We start from the raw sequence: 18,878 nt of genomic DNA on the forward strand, positions 1-18,878 counted from the left end.
GGTTTTGAGGAAGGGAATATAGGATTTTCAACTCTAGAGTTTGCATGCAAGTTGCTTTCATCTCTTATAATTTTGTTTTCATAGTAGATTGCTTGTCACTTTATGCGGTAGTTTTTTTTTTTCCGCAAATGGTTTTTCCACATAAATCGTTATGTTCTCTGTGCATGCTCGAATTTTCTATCTGTATGCTTGTTTGATTTACATCTAGGTGATGCTTTCGCACCCAATAAGTAGTATCAGAGAAATCATGCTACTAGGTTGGTGTTTTAGATTGAATATGAAGACATGATATCGAAGGGGATGAATGTTAAGTTTGTGATAGAGAAATTTATAGGTAAAAATAATTTTGAATTGTGGATGGTGAAGATCAAATCCCTTCTAATTTAGTAAGGGTTACAACAAGTACTCCTTGGGCAAACAGAATATCTTGATACTATGAGTAATGAAGAGTAGGATAAATTAGATCAAAACATAATTAACACAATTCAATTGTGCTTGACTGATGAGGTCCTCTATAATGTCATTAGTGAGACAACTACCGCAAGAGTTTGGGAAAAGTTGGAGAGCCTCTACATGATGATATCACTCTCCAATTGCATATTTCTGAAGTAGTTCTACAATCTGAAGATGGTGGAAGGGATATATCTCAATAAACACATCAACAACTTTAATAAAGTACTTTGTAAATTGAGTGTAGAGGTGAAGAACGACGAGAAAGACCAAACCCTAATCCTATTGAATTCTCTTACAGAATCCTACGAGAATCTCATAGACACTTTGTGTCATGGTAGAGAGACTATTGACTTTGAAATCGTTATCTTAACACTTCATTTGGAGTAGTTGAGAAAGAAGAACGATGGTGAGGGTTACTCTACGGATGTGTTGGTTACTATGGGAAGAACTTTGGGTGAGAGAAGGGAAATTTGTGATCGAGATCCAAGACTAAGGGCAAGGGCAAGATGAAGTGTTGGAATTGTGGGAAGATCGAACATATGAAAGACTGTCAGTCCCCTAAAACCTATAAGGATTAGAATTCAGACAAGTCTAAAAGAAATGACAATTCAGCGAAATCCCATGAAGGTTCGAATGGTTGTGATATATTATCGGTGTTTAAAATGGGTCACTTCTATCAGGAGTGAATTTTGGATACGGGGGCTTTGTACCACATAACCCCTCACTAGAGTTGGTTCACCACATATACACAAGTACAATAGAAGCTTGGTATGATCATGCCTGTAAGATGATTGAAACTGCATCCGTTTGTATCATAATTTTGATGGGGTGGAGTGTACTCTAATCAATGTGAGGCAAGTTTCATATTTAAAGAAAATTTTAATTTTTATAGGTGGTTTGGATGCACTAGGATGCAAGTTCACCAGCCATGACAACAAGTATGTTCGTGGCTTGGTTTTTATGGGCAATGATCATACATATAAGATGATTGTATTGAATTTGTTCACATCAGAATGTTTGATGGGTGGAGTGTACTCTAATCGATGTGAGGCATGTTTCAAATTTAAAGAAAAATATGATTTCTTTATGTGGTATGGATGCACTAGGATGCAAGTTCACTACCCATGATGGTGTCCTTATAGTTTTAAAGGGGCACTCACCATTATAAAAGACAAAATAGTAGTAATCTCTACAAGTTAATCGAGAATAGCGTATCAGGTGGAGTTGCGGCGTCTATACCAGAATCCATGCTAGCACGTGTGTGGCATGTGCGCCTAGTCCACATGAGCAAGCATGATATGAAGGTACTCCTAGATCGTAATTTAATTCTTGCTTCTTCTTTTTTATTTGAATGAATGTGAGCATGACATATATGGTAAATAGTCAAAATTATCATTTAAAACCGAAAAATATGGTAGTAAGGGACTGTTGGATTATATGCACTCTAACATGTGGGGGTTGTCGCCTGTGATTTCTAGAGAAGGGTCATCATTCTTCGTAACATTTATTGTCAACTTCTCTAGAAATGTGTGAGTTTATTTTATGAAGAATAAATCCTATGTGTTGCCATTTTCAAGTCTTGGAATGTCATGGTTGAAAAGAAGTTAGGGCGATAATTGAAAGTACTAAGGACGAACAATGGCGGAGAATTTATTTCAAAGAAATTTAATCAATTTTGTAAGGATGAGGGGATTGTGAGGCACAACACTGTCAGGCACACACTAAGATAGAATGGTGTGATAGAACGTATGACTTGAACTCTTTTAGAGTGGGCATGTAATGCCCCGGTTTTCAGAATCCGAGTACATGACTAGTATCCTGAAAACCTAGGAGTTAACATAATATTAATGACAATCAATAAAGATTAAAGTGCAAATAGCAGAAATCAAGTGTGGTGTAAATCTAACCAAGATGGGAATAATATCCTGGGCCACTCAGCTGGGGCCCAATTACAAAATTTCAAATTTCAAAATGCCTCAAGAGTTACTAATTAGGAAGGAAATAAAATCAACTATTGGTTTAGTCCATAAAACTCTGCTGCGTCCTGACGGGGCTCCTCTTCATAATAATCTTCTCCCAATCCCGAGGGATCTGCATCCAAATCCGCCCCATTCACACCCTCATTTATGCCTACATTATCTGTACAGTTATATATTTAAAGGATGAGTGGCCAACTCAGTGGGAACTCCCTCAAGATTACACACCACCGCATTAACCAAGCATTATTTTAGATAGTAAAACATACAAAATATTTCATGATGCTCTTGTTTAAATGTATGGATGCATGATTGCACGTCAACTAGGGATGTACATCCAGTTGATCAAATGAATGGAAGGACCTTTCAAACAGTCGGTCAGTTAAATAAGAGAATATGCCTTTCAAATAGTCGGCTCATTCATGCACGTGGCCTTTCAAACAGTCAGCTCATCCCAAATAAGGGAATGGACCTTTCATACAGTTAGTCCATTTGATGAGAGAATAAGTTTTTCAAACAGTCGACTCATTCAACTTGCGAGGGAACGGGTCTTTCAAATAGTCGACCTGCTCAGGTAAGATAGTGGGCCTTTCAAACAGTCAGCTCATGTACATAAGAGAAATAAACCTTTCCAATAGTTAGTCCATTCAAAAATAGGAGTGTCATGTATGCATGATTAATTCCAACCATTATTATCCGAATTTGCAAGCAGCCAATTTAGAAAGACATTCTAATAGGTGACATAGCCCAAGGTCTATAAGCATGTATTACATAATTATCATTCAAGCAAAATTTGGCAAACTATATATATAGGTTTCCACAAAATAGATATTAAGCATGTAATTAATTTTAAGAACAATCACAAATAGCAATAAAAGCAGAGTCATTAATTATTAGGTAAAATTTGAGTTAAACTAACACATGAGTTAATATGGAAGAGGAAAGCTCAAGGGGTAGAATCCTCACTTGAAGGGTTGTAGCTCCTTTCTTGATTCAGTTTTCTGAAGCTAGCTAACGGTCCAATGCCTTATAATTGGTTTCCTAGAGTCATTTCCAACCCAAGAATTTCTGTTAGCTTATGTTGCTAAAGACCACTATTGGAAAGGTTTGTAAGAGCCCCTATTTCATGTGAACTGGGCCAGTTTTGGCCCATCAATCAAGGTCTGAGTCGGGCCTGGTTTGTCCCAGGCTAAGTTACAACATCAAAGTCCCCAAAAGGCCTGGGCCCTATGAGATTTGGCTGATCAACCCAGCCCATTCATGGAGGGGCTTGCAGGATAAACGAAGATTGCTCATTAATGTGGTGGAGAATGAGATGAATTGAAGTTTTCTAATAATGATGCAAGATTAAGCCATCTGATCCAGCGTTAAAACTCCATCTGGGCAAGAGTTCCATGACAGGATTGTTTGCTCAATCCTTATATCATATACACAAGGTAACAACTTATGACAGAAATTGATTCTTTCGGGTAGCATAAACTGGCGCTGAATGCAAAATGAAGAACCATCTTGAAAATAGATCCAGCTTGAATCCCATCAAAGAGCATTAAGAAGATAGCTTGGCCTGAGTTAAACTAAAAATATATAGGAATTGTATCCCCAGACTAGTACTTCCACTGTTAAAATCATCTGGTCAGAGAATTTCTTTTTTCTGGTCGTGGCCCATCCAGGTGGCCCAAATGGAATTTGGGCTAGACTAGAAAATGCAGTGAGGCCCATTGGGATTTATCATGAGGCTCACCTGTAAAGCGAGGCCAGTTGAAGCGTGGCCCACTGAGATTTTAATCTCAGGTGCGGCCTACACAGCTGGTTGTGGTGCGGCCCACCGAGATTTTAAAGTGAGGCCCACCTGATGTCCAGCTGGGGTGCGGCCCACCTACTGTACAAGGTGCGGCCCATCAGATTCACATGCTACGGCCCACCAGATTTACATATGGTGCGGCCCACCTGTGCAGCATGCGGCTCCCGTGGAGGTCCACTTTCTGGGCCGATTTCAGCTGGAACTGGGTCTGATCTCCGCCCAGGCACAGCCCATCTGGAGGTGATTTACGGCCCAACAGAGAGGCTGGTTCTAGCTATTCTCTGGGACGGGTTTTTAGTCCAGATTGTGGGCTATTTCTGGTCCATTTCCCAGGGTAGCTTGATGGGTGGAACTCAGCCAACGGACGGTCCGAAGATAGGCCCGACCTCTGTGCATTTTTCAGCCCATTGTGTAGCCGGAACATGGCCTGGTTGAGAAAATCAAATGGCCTTGTTGTAATGGGGGTCAAGATGGACTGACGGGGCTCGGTGGTTACCAAGACTTCCACGCTCAAGGAGTAGAGTCAGCAACAGTGTAGTGGCTGCAATGGCAGAGCTTCTTGTCTGTACTGACCCAACTTAGACCGAGTTAAAATGGTCCGGGTTGGTGCAGTGCGACACCGAGTACGCCCACAGTCTTGCTCTCATCCTTTCTCTCTCACACCCTCTCTGTTTTCTCTCCTTTTTCCTCTATCCGAGCGGTGATTACAGGCTGCACTGACCCGACTCGGTTCGATTCGAACGACTCGACTTGGTGTAGTGCGACACCAAATTTACATACACACTCTCTCCCTCTCTCTCCCTCTCTCCCTCTCAGTAAGCTCGAGATGTGGATCCCATGGCCAACGGCCTCCCTTTATAGGGCTGGGACATGTGTGAATCGTCCCGCCAACGGTTGAGATGAGGCGGAGCTTGTTTTCATGTCCATCTGATTTTTCTTGAATGCATGGGGGCCATTCATCACGAGGGATGGTTTCCTGATGCTGGGACCCATAAGAAAAGTAATTTTCCTCCCCCAACAGGTCCCACTCATCATGATGGGTGCTTTGGCGAAACAAGGAAGATGACATGGCCGATCATCGCCGATTTTTATTGATGGCATTTTCTCGTGATCTAACCCGTTTGAACGGATTAGATGTGGCCTTTGATCATGATGGTGCCCATTTTTCGGCCTTTCATTTGCGTTTCACCACTTCACGCGAGATCTTCCGCCTTATGCAATTTTCTCATGAAAAGAGAATGTCTCCGCTCGCTACCTGCTGCTACCCTAAAGGAAACGATGAAGATCGCCCCATGTAGCCTGGCAGAACGGCTTGGATCAAGCCAGATGTGATTTCCCAACTGGGAGATGTTTCCAGCGCTGACTGTTGCTACAGGTAACTACCTGGATATTTTTGGCAACAAATGGAAGATGCAGATTCCTACCCTATTCGACGGCTGAGATCAAAGGAGGGTTGCGGACGCAGATCGTTGACGTGGAGGGCCTCGTAATGGCTCTTTTCTGAGGTGTGTAGCCGTGCATTCGAGACCGTCCGTTGCTCGCACACATGCATATGTGTATGGGTTGGATGGCTGGTATAGAACTGGTCGTCCGGAGCTATCTAAACCAATGGACGATTCGGATTTTTTGAAGGGTGGCTCGAAGTGGGCCACAACATGCTCACAGGGAATGTTTTCCTACTGTCCTTTGCCTGTGCACGAGCACGCTTACATGGACATGATTATCCATCATGGGGGTGGTCGCTCGGACCGTGTAAGGCTAGTGAACGGTCTGGATTTCTAAGAGGGTGGCCCAAAAGTGGGCCACATCTTGCGTGAGTGCAGGTTACCCCGTCCTTCTTGAGGCAGCAGAAGAAATTTCTCATTTTTCATAAACTCGACGGGGCAACGCCTGGCTTAACACTTTGGTTATCCAGTGCCCATCGTGCACGACCATGGGAGGTGCACGTGCACCTCATGTGGACCCCATTGTGACTTCTGAGGGGAAATCTACACCGTCCATTTTCCCCAGGGTCCCAAATCAGAACCCTTGGTCAAAGATCGGCCCATTCTAAGGTCTATATGGGACCCATAATTTGATTCGGGGCTATACTGGTGGACTTCCTTCAGTCCGATGGTCAGGTTATTCCCAGATCTGGTCCCTAGTGATCCTTAGCTGATCCTAGGAGGATCAAATGGTTATCACCACAATCAATGATTAGTTTAGTGGATTTAAACTTTTATTGACGAGACTTGGAGGACCCAGCATCTTGGATTTAGGTAAAACATGATATAAGGTCGTTTCATGATCCGGTGGCTGAAATTCTTATTTAGGTTCATCTGTTTGTTAGGGATTTGTCCTTGTGGGTCAGCATATGATTGGGATTAGTTCTAGATGGTTGGATTGGAAACAGAGTGATCGAAATGTCATTTGGGTTTTTCCGAGAATTCTGAGGGTCGGATTCCTCTAAGATTGATTTTCAACGGTCGAAAAGGGATCCAGGGGTGATAGGTACGTTCAGGCTTAGCTACTTGGCCTGTTGAGTGTCCTTAGTGTGTGTTGTTGTGTTTAAGCATTAAGTTTCTTTTTATCTTAATTCTCATTTAGCACTTACGCTTATTATCATGTTAACACAGGTGTTAATGGTAACACTCGCGTACTAGAGGTGCAGGGTGTTACAGTCTAACCCCCTAAAAAAAATTTCATCCTCGAAATTTCTCGAGGTGTGTCGTTGAAGGGTTAGGGGGCATGCTCTATATACTTGGTTTGCCTCAACGAACTTACCCATAGCGACTGCTACCACTAGAGGGCGTGCACTCGGGTTTTATCAAATTCTAGTTTTGTCGCTATAGCAGAGCCTATGGAAGAAAATGTTACACTAGAATCGAATGAGATAAGTACAGGGGTACCATTGATGTGAGCTGTACCGCATATTGCCTGGGACGGTTCTCCTTCGGCTTCGGCGGTGGAGACAACATACATATGAGCAGAAGGATTCATCTGTTGTACTGGGGCTCCTGCTCTGGGTGGTTGTGGTGTCGCTGCTAGCCTGACTGTTGCCTAGAAGGGAGGGGGACGATTTCCTCTTGGTGGGGGCGCGAGGCCCTCATCCTCCATTCTCTTGTAGCAGAAGCGGATCATATGTCCTTCCTTCCCACAATAATTGCAACTCCTTGCTGTGAATGCTGATGCGGCAGCAGCTAGCATGGCCTTGAAATGCCCTTCTGGAACTGGTGGGGCAGGAGGCGCTTGCCTTAGCCTACCCGGGGGATCCCTAGCTGGGAGGCGCGACCTCGCGATACCTTAAAATCCTTCTCAACTCACATGGCCTTGTCCACCATCTTTGCAAAGTCTACGAAGTCCCAGGTACATAACTGCGATTGGATCCTTGGCCGGAGACCTTCCTTAAACTTCTGCAGTTTGTATTCCGTGTCTTCCTGGGCCTTAGGCACGAAACGGGAGAGTTAGTCAAATCGGGCTTCATATTGGGCAATGGTCATGTTGCCCTGTTCCAATTTCAAGAACTGGGCTATTTTCTCTTTCCTACATGACCGGGGAAATTACTTTTCCAGGAACTTTGTCCCGAAGCCTGCCCATGTCCAAGCGTACGTGGTTGGGATGCTCCTCTGTACGCTTTCCCACCAGTGTTCCGCCTCTCCCTCGAGTAGGTACGTGGCCAAGGTGACCATCTGGGAGTCGATGCACTCTAAGGGCCTCATCATTTTGGCGATCCTCGCCAACCAATGCTTAGCTTAAACTGGGTCAGGCGCTCCTTTAAAGGTCGACGGGCAGAGCCTCATAAATTGGTCAAACATGTCTGATCTTCTAACGTCCCTATCTCGAGACGCCGCTCTGCGGTCCCTCTCCCGAAGGGTCTTCATCACTAGTGCGTGCGTATCCTGCTACTGCCTGACAAACGTATCTTGTTGCTGTTGCATAGTGGCGACCATTTGCACAAAGGCTGCAAAAGCCGCTGCCTTTGTTGGTGAATCCGCATGTGTATCTGTCGAAGGCGTCCTTCGTTCAAAATACTGCTAGGGCAATCCCGATGAAATGACTTGAGGAGATGGAGAATCTCTCACAGCCTCTGACCTCATATCCATGTTTGCTACCCCAGGAGGAAGGCCTGACGTGTACACGGGACTGCGCTCCCGTTGACGTTCCGTTGATGGAATAGGGTGTATATCAATTGTATGCGTCCTCTGTGACCACAATATGGGTGGCATGATTCGCTGCAAGGCTAGAATTTCACAGTTCAGGTATTAGGAAAAGGCAGTTGTAGTCGAATGGTGAAATAATACAAGGGTCTGCTATATTCCTTGCTGTATTCACACCATGATGGTCATTCACCTTTTCAGAGCATACGACTTTAACCCTTAAGTCTAACCAATATTTCTGGTTGAAATTTAAGGGAACTAAGGTTTCTGTTTCTAGGTTCAGATGACTCAATTCACTATTTCTAAGGGATCCTAAGTTCTTTTCTAGGGAACATAGGAATTCAATTTGTACTCTAAATTTCTTCTAGCTGATGGAGATTTCTACATAGATTTAATTTGTTAATATCTGAGGGAAAAACTAAGTATTCTGTTTCTATGCTTAATTGTCCTAGCTACCTTCTAAGGGAAAGTTTCTAAGTTTTGCCTAAGTTATTCCCTTAAGGTTTTGTATGTTGATCCCACAGTCAGGCTGTCTTATACTTCGCTTTGATACCAACTTGTAATGCCCCGGTTTTCAGAACCCGAGTACACGACTGGTATCCTAAAAACCCAGGATTAATGGCAATCAATAAAGATCAAAGTGCAAATAGCGGAAATCAAGTGTGGCATAAATCTAACTAATATGGGAATAATATCCTGGGCCACTCAGCTGGGGCCCAATTACAAAATTTCAAATTTCAAAATGCTTCAAGAGTTAATAACTAGGAAGGAAATAAAAGTAACTATTGGTTTAGTCCGTAAAACTCTGCTGCGTCCTGACGGGGTTCCTCTTCATAATAATCTTCTCCCAATCTAGGGGGATTTATATCTAAATCCGCCCCATTCGCACCCTTATTTATGCCTGTATTATCTGTATGGTTATATATTCAAAGGATGAGTGGCCAGCTCAATGGGAACTCCCCTTAAGATTACACACCACCGCATTAACCAAGCATTGTTCTAGATAGTAAAATATATAAAACATTTCATGATGCTCTTGTTTAAATGTATGGATGCGCGAGTGCACGTCAATTAGGGATGCACATCCAGTTGATCAAATGAATGAAAGGACCTTTCAAATAGTCGGTCAGTTAAACAAGAGAATATGCCTTTCAAACAGTCAGCTCATCCTAAACAAGGGAATGAACCTTTCATACAATCAGTCCATTCGGCGAGAGAATGAGTCTTTCAAACAATCGACTCATTCAACTTGCGAGGGAACGGGTCTTTCAAACAGTTGACCTCCTCAGGTAAGATAGTGGGCCTTTTAAATAGTCGACTCACTTAAATAAGAGAAATGGACCTTTCCAATAGTTAGTCCGTTCAAAAATATGAGTGTCATGTGTCACCTCCCAAATTCAGAAACTGGGCTCACAAAATTCCCAATCACTGAATCCAACACCGACAACGTCCATAGTACCCCATTCTCGGCTCCCGGCACCCATACACCAGGTTCCGATCCTAGGATCGTACAAGGAAGATTTTTAATAGGAATTTGATTCGTAATAAGCATAACCATAAGCATAACCCACAATAACAACCACAAGAAACATCACCACTTATCCACCATGATAAAAAAATTTAAGGTACAATATGTATAAAGGGAAATACAATGATAATAAAGTCAAAACTCTGGAAGCTCTGTAGCACGCTTCTGCTCCTGAATAGCTACTGCCTAGCGTCACCTGCACGCAATGGTCGTGCATAAGCTTATAGAAAGCTTAGAGGGTGGTAAAAGTGTGTCCATATGGTAGAAATGCAAGTTTGCAATATCAGAGTAATGCAGGAATGCCGGTAAGTCCATGAATGTCATCAGCCATACCAAGACTATGTGATGCAAGGCATGAATACGATAGGTCATACCAAGGCCATGCGGTGCAAGGCATGAATGCTATTGGCCATACAAGGCCATGCGGTGAAAGGCCTACATAGTCAATATCATGAATAGAATGCAACTCAAGCACACCAATCTACACCATATATCAGTACAGTTCATCTGCATAATCACCGGGGTCTAGTACACTCTACACCACATCACCGCCCACCGGACGCGTAACTGTGGAAGTGGAAGAGACCTCACTATCCACCTACCAATATCGGCCTAGCCTATAGCAGACCCATTTACGAGTTGGTCAGACTCAGCCTAGTATTGCCCCTTACCCTCGGGTGGATAAGGCCACACCCCTTTCCAACCGACCATGACATAGTGAGAGACGAGGTCTAATGGTATACGACCCTCATGCGCTCATGTATCCACTCATTCTCGACATTGGAGTCATTCTCTGGTACCATCAGGTTTAGAGATTTTCACCCAAGGACATTTATGGCGCCCCGATGCTAGTAATAGTATTTTTAGTATCCGATCCTGCCATCCACGATATGTCTGTGGAGCCCACAACCCTGATGTCGCTAAGGCGTACAATAATCATGTCATACTAATGCGAAGTGTATGAATCACACTATTAGTCATGCAACAATCCTGTACATACCGTGTGCTCATGTTTGCCAACTCCACCTATCAGGGAGCCCATAAATAATCTGCCTGTAGGCATATGCTATGATCAGTCACTCCTCATATCAAGCACACATATGATATGTATGAGCATGAATCATGGAGCTATACTAAGCATGTTATATGGTGATGGACTCTATTCATAACGAAGATGGGCCAAGATGGCCTACACACAACAAGTATGGGCCTAATAATGGGCACTAAGGAGAGTTACAATGCGGACATTTAACCATCATTGCTCTTACAATGTGGACATCAAACCATCATTGCTCCTAAGGCATGGCTCGCCATACATCATGGTGGAATCACACATCGCAATGGACGTCATATACAACAAGTGGGTCGTATTAATGGGCTGCACCAATGGGCCTCATATACATCAAGTAGGCCGCATCAACGGGCCACACCAATAGGCCTCATATACATCAAATGGGCCGCACCAATGGGCCTCATATACATCAAATGGGCCGCACCAATTGGCCTCATATACATCAAATGAGCCGCATCAATGGGCCGCACCAATGTCAAATGGGCCGTATCAATAGGCCTCATATACATCAAATGGGTCGCATCATCTACACCATTCATCTATTTAAAGATCATTTTAGAGCATTCCAAAAAAATGAATCATATTGAAAGATCATCTGGACCATACCACAAATAACAGTAGAAATAATGATTTTCACCATTTAAAATTCATCGAGCCCACCATAATGTTTGTTTTCCATCTAATCTATTCATAAGGTCACATGGACTTGAATTAAGCGGAAAAACCAAATTTCATATTGATCCAAAGCTTCTATGGCCCCCAAACGGTTTCAACGGTAGACGTTCAACCTCCACTGATTTTTGTAGTGTGGTGCACCTGATAGACAGTGTGGATATATGACATATACATCAATGGTCGGGTTCCACACGTCCCATAATGGACGGACATATGGATTTAATACATACATCATGTAGGACCCCTAGAACTTGCTGACGTTATGCAGTAGCTGGAGCTGCTACGTGGGGTCCCCAAATGGATGGTCTGGACGAAACGGTGGGTCCCACAGAATTTACAGTTGCCAGGCCCTGCTGGGGGTGCTGGCCCACCAGAGATGGACGACCTGGATTTATAGACACATCACGGTGTCTTCCACCGTCCACACAGCTGGACGGTGTGGATACAATTACATCAAGGTGGAATCCCACCGTCCTGGTATCGGCGGTGCGGATATAGAATAATACATCAAGGTGGCTCCATTCAAAAGAAAGGATGGCGTGGATCCCATCCACACATCAAGTGGGACCTGGCCAGATGGACGGACGGTGTGGATTCCTTCCACACATCAAGAGGGCCCCATGTAACTTGATGACGTCACTACACAGCTTATACCACACAGCTGGACGGTGTGGATACAATTACATCAAGGTGGAATCCCACCGTCCTGGTATCGGCGGTGCGGATATAGAATAATACATCAAGGTGGCTCCATTCAAAAGAAAGGATGGCGTGGATCCCATCCACACATCAAGTGGGACCTGGCCAGATGGACGGACGGTGTGGATTCCTTCCACACATCAAGAGGGCCCCATGTAACTTGATGACGTCACTACACAGCTTATAGCTGGTGTGTGATAGTCCAGCCAACCCACTTTCCAAGAGGTGGGTCCCATATTTATATGTATGTATGTACACACATACATACATACATACATATATATATATCTATATATATATATATATATATATATCTTACATCCAGGGCCTGGACGGCTTAGATACAGAACATGTAAATCGTGGTGATCCCCACCGTCCAGACCATTGGACGGTGTGGACATGTAGCATGTGTGGGCTCCACATGGATGAACGGTTTGGGTATACAGCATACCTCATGATCAGGGACCACAAAACTTGTTGGCGTCACTCCCTTAAAAGGTATGGATGGTGTGTGTGCAACACATGCGCCATGAGGTCTTACCATCCAGGCTATCTGGATGGTATGGATATAATATATACATGATAGGTGGGTCCACATTAGTGAGCCACCCCACTAATCAAGCTGAAATTTATATTTTTCCCTTCGCCTGGGACTATCCAGCAAGGTGGGCTCCGCTGTTAGATGGCATGGATATAACACATCCTGGTGGGCCACACATACACATCATCATCATCATACAAAAAAAGGGAGAGAGAGAGAGAGAGAGAGAGAGAGAGAGAGAGAGAGAGAGAGAGAGAAGTGGAGGGACCCCGCCACTATGGGCCCCTCATATGATTACAACACATACATCAAATTGGGTCTCATCACAAGTGGGCCATCAAATTAAAAATCAATGATGGATCACTCACTGATGGCACTCCTTCTTTAGCTCCTTGGACTCCTAAGCTCCTTGGCTTTCTCTTTGATGGTAGATGATGAAAATCGGATGGCTAAGATTGGGTGGTATGGAGTGGGCCACACTAGGCTCTCCTTGGGAAGAGCTTGGATGTTGGATTCTCTTGGGTTACTTGGGAGTGAAGAGAGAGAATGAGAGAGAGAGAGAGGTGATAGGATGAAAAGAGATGGAGTGATGGGTGATGGGTGGAGTGATGGAGTTGTAAGAAAGGGATGGGTGGAGAGAGAGAGAGAGAGTTGACTTTAGGAATGGGAAAGGGATGGGTTGCTTGTACTTGTAATAGGGTGTGTACTTGATTGATTGATTGATGGGATAGGTTGAAGAGATTCTCTCAAAATTCACACGCACGGCGTTTTCCTTGAAATGAATGCAGGCCCACATCTTCTGGCTCGGGTATCGCATCGGTACGAGAGATGCGGCCTTGGAACTGCAGCGACGGCGTGGTCGCTAGGATAAAAGTTTCAAGTCGAGCTTAAATAGATCTTTGAGATGCGACTTAGGGTCGTGCGCAAACGCTGATTACCGGTCGCGGGTTATCGGAATTCGACCGAGAGTACCGTGGAAGCCTATAGAATGGTACGAACTATGACATGAGCCTTACATCATGTATGCATGATTAATTCCAACCATTATTAACCAAATTTACAAGTAGCCAATTTAGAAAGACATTCTAATAGGTGTCATAGCCCAAGGTTTATAAGCATGTATTATATAATTATCCTTCAAGCAAAATTTGACATACTACATATATAGGTTTCCACAAAGTAGATATTAAGCATGTAATTAATTTTAATAACTATCGCGAATAACCATAAAAGCAGAGTCATTAATTATTAGGTAAAATTTGAGTTGAACTAACACATAAGTTAACATGGAAGAGGAAAGCATAAGGGGTAGAATCCTCACTTGAAGGGTTGTAGCACCTTTCTTGATTCAGTTTTCTGAAGCTAGCTAACGGTCAAATGCCATATAATTGGTTTCCTAGAGTCATTTCCAACCTAAGAGTATGTGTTAGCTTATGTTTCCAAAGACCACTAATGGGAAGGTTTGTAAGAGCCCTTGTTTCATGTGAACCGGACCAGTTTTGGCCCATCAATCAAGGTCTGAGCCGGGCTTGTTTTGGCCCAGGCTAAGTTACAACATCAAGGTCCCCAAAAGGCCTGGGCCCTATGAGATTTGGCTAATCAGCCCAGCTCATTCATGGAGGGGCTTGCAGGATAAACGAAGATTGCTCATTAATGTGGTGGAGAATGAGATGAATCGAATTTTTCTAATAATGATGCAAGATTAAGCCATCTGGTCCAGTGTCAAAACTCCATCTGGGCAAGAGTTCCATGACAGGATTGTTTGCTCAATCCTTATATCATATACACAAGGTAACAACTTACGACAAAAACTGATTCTTTCGGGGAGCATAAACTGGCGCTAAATGCAAAATGAAGAACCATCTTGAAAATGGATCCAGCTTGAATCCCATCAAAGAGCATTAAGAAGATAGCCTGGCCTGAGTTAAACTAAAAATATATAGGAATTGCAACACTAGACCAGTACTTTCATGATTAAAATCATCTGGTTAGAGAATTTTTTTCTGGTCGTGGCCCATCCAGGTGGCCCAAATGGAATTTGGGCTAGATCAGAAGTGCAGTGAGGTCCATTGGGATTTATTGTGAGGCTCACCTGTAAAGTGAGGCCAGTTGAAGCGTGGCCCACTGGGATTTTAATCTCAGGTGTGGGTTACCACTGAGATTTTAAAGTGAGGCCCACCTGATGTCCAGCTAGGGTGCGGCCCACCTACTGTACAAGGTGCGGCCCATCAAATTCACATGATGCAGCCCACCAGATTTACATATGGTGCAGCCCACCTGTGCAGCATGCGGCCTCCGTGGAGGTCCACTTTCTGGGCCAATTTCAGCTGGATCTGGGTTTAATCTCAGCCCAGGCATCGCCCATGTAGACATGATTTACAGCCCAACAGAAAGGCTGGTTCCAGCTATTCTCTGGGACGGGTTTTTAGTCCAGATTGGGGGCTATTTCTAGTCCATTTCCCAGGGTAGCTTGATGGGTGGAACTCAACCAACGGATGGTCCGAAGATAGGCTGAAAGGGAAATACATATGTCAGTGATCAAAGCTCCAAAAGTCTGTTGCATGCTCCAAGCTCAACGCTGCTGCAACCTAATGTCACCTGCACGCATCTATCATGCATAGGCTTATAGAAAGCTTAGAGGGTGGTGAAAGTGTGTGCGATGCACATGCCAAGTATCCAATATAATGCCATAATCATACAATATTGTAAATACAGGAAAGATCATAAATCATATGATATCAGAGAGCGAAAATATATTGGTAAGTCCATGAGTGCTATCAGCCGTACCAAGGCTATACGATGCAAGGCATGAATGCTAACGACCATATTAAAGCTATGCAATGCAAAACATAATAAGACAAATATCATATACTACGGATGCAATGTAATATGTAGATCCTGCCAACTTCATCTAAGCCATATAAGTACAGAAATGTAGTAATCCAAAATGCCATATGTCGTGGATGAAATGTAATATGCGATGCGAATGAAACGACCAAGCTGGGGTGAAGTCGGGATGATAGTACGAAGTATCGCAGGCTATGAGGTCCATCATATGAAAATTTTATCCAAACCAGTCCCATACATAAATTTGGATAGTCAAACACAATGTGGTAAACTCCTGATCTCAGGTTAGTCGCGCGCCCTAACGAAAATCTTGGCCATTGTGAAGGTACACGTAATAAATAGTTGCGCACCTGTAACGCCCTGAAATTCGGGGGTCGAGCATGACTTAGCTCCCAAGTTCCAAAACATCACTTATGCAACATATTTAATGATGGATGTATGTTGTCTGTATTAGTGCATAAAACATGAAATAGATTAAGCCAAATACCAAATATAATTCAGGGATAAGTGAAGAAAGCAAGCGGAAGACTTATAGAAATATGTGTACAAGTGCAAATCCCTGAAGTACATATACATACTAGGTTGTAATGTAAGTGTTGCTATCAAAATTACAAGTATCAAATTACATCATTTAATTCCCAAAAGAAATCCCAGCATCCCGCGCATCAGAACGAGGCTCACTAGAACCCGTCTGAAAACTGCATAAAAGAGAAAGCAGCCTCATCATCATCCATCTCCCGCTCTGCCTCAGAGGTCGCCTCAACATCTACAACATCAGCAGCTAAGACAGAGTCTGGTGGGTGTTTAACACCGTCCCAGAACGTGGGAGTGAGTGATCAACTCAGTGGAACAATAAAGCACAGGTTAACATGTTATCAGTTCAATCAAGCAGTAATGATAAAGCAGAATAATTAAATGTCCTAAGTACTCTTGTTAATGTAAGGATGCATGCAGAATGATGCGTGCCCTCACGCGTACACCCTCAGCGTTTTCATCTTACGTTACGCATGACATCGCCGCTAAGTGCGCCACGTCTACAAAGCACATGTAAATGCGGTGCATGAACATGATTATCAAGTTGTTATTAGTCCTTTTCATACAGCAGGATTGGGAAGCTAAGGTACCTTCCTCATATCACCATCCAAACGGTGATCCATTCTAGGGTCGTCAGTCCTAGGCAAATCTCATACGATCATATACTTTCAGGTCGTTGCAAAGGGCTCGTCACCAATCAATGCACGCCTATCATACCATTGTTACTACACTAAGGCTCGTCACCTCGATGCGGTATCCAGGTATGCTCGAGGTCACTACAAAGGGCTCGTCACCAATCAATGTAGGTCGACAGCGCGAATATAGTGTCCCATACCACCATAATCGACTCACGAGTTTGGTTGCTCACTGGTCACTACGGGGAGGCTCGTCACCCCAGTGTAGGCCGACAACTCGACCACGGTGTCCCATACCACCATGTCCGGCTCATGAGTCTTAGCGGATCAAGGTACCATGGTTAATAGGATTTCATTGGTAAGTTTGGTACCCTAGATTCAAGCAGTAGCGTCCATACATGGTGAACATACATCGAACAATTGGGTTACTTGACGAACTCGACTAGCACGAGCGCACGTTGGGTTGAACGACATAAAGTGCGCAAACACTCCGCGTGGCCAAACCACTGCCGACAACTCTAATACGACTCGGGTTCGTCTAATACGTCCTACGTGGCGAAAGCAACCTCGGCCACGAACTTAAGGTTGATTACCGATTTCCTGGACTAATGCATAGTCCCACATACATTACACTACAACAGATATTCGTATTGAATGTAGAACAGTAAAGGAACAACAACTCAAATCATGTGGTACACAAGCTTTTGAAGAATATCAACTTAACATGAATGTAAGCATAAGTAATACTTGAACTTAAACAACAAGGAATGTAACTTACATGAAGGAAATCATACACACTAGTGGGAGAGTTGGGAATCGCTTCTCAACGCCCATACTAGGTGGATATATAGCATATTAGATCATTCAGACATTTCTACAAACACTTAGAATACATAATACAACATACATGACGTATGTTGAAATACACACATTTGGACAATTCCTTTTACCAAGGAGTTGTCACACATACATCTAGCATACATACATGACAAATAATCATGGCAAACACATGTGCATATTTTATACGCATATGGTACTTTATACATACACATAGAATACACAAATCTCAATATAACACATGCATATCAGGATCGTAAAATAAACATAACATTTGGCATGTGAAATCTCATCCATAGCAAGAATAAATCATTCACTGGCATTAAAGGCCTTGAAAACCATAACCTATACACTTAAAGTTCGCACCTTAAGCCAAAAAAGAACACCGAACTGATTTCAGACGATATGTCTTCGTCAACGACGACAAGATAACCTAAGACAAGAACAGAAATGAGATACAACAACACCAAGACTATTCTAAGCTCTAACACAGATTAGGGTTAGGTTAACTTACCCAAAGATGAACTCAGAATCGCCGGAATAACGATTCTAAAGTGAAGGTTAAAGGATGAAGAAGAACAGGAAAGAATCTAAGATGATTCACCAACTTCTCTCTCACTTTCTCTCTCTTTTCCTTTCTCTTTCTTAGCTAGGGTTAGGAAATTCGTATGGAAAAGAGAGCTAGGGTTTTAAGGACTATAAATAGGCCTAATATTTATGAAAATAACCCCAGGGCCAAGGTATACTTAGGGTATAACCAAAACCAGCCTCTCTCGATCCAACGAAGCACTTTTGGTGGGCCTATTACCACGAAAGGTCGGACTTAAGCTCTTTGACCATGGATCTAGGTCAAGCTGAGTTTTCATACCGATCGGATCTTCAGATCAGCCGTGGCGGACCACACTCGATTCAACGGTCACCAAATCTCGATCAGGTCCACAAACACAAGGACATGCCTGGGCCACCTTCCCTGATCAAAGGGTGATATTGGGTCAGAATCCAACGGCCAGATTGCTTAAAATCGTCGCTCAAGCGACATGACTCAGATTTCATAAAATCTTATTAAATTTCCAACCGTTCTCACACTCTTCACTCCAGACTCAATCAAATCGACTCAGAACATCATCTGGACTTAATTTTTGAG

This window comes from Magnolia sinica, chromosome 2, assembly GCF_029962835.1.
Source record: "Magnolia sinica isolate HGM2019 chromosome 2, MsV1, whole genome shotgun sequence".
In the NCBI taxonomy this organism is placed as follows: Eukaryota; Viridiplantae; Streptophyta; class Magnoliopsida; order Magnoliales; family Magnoliaceae; genus Magnolia; species Magnolia sinica.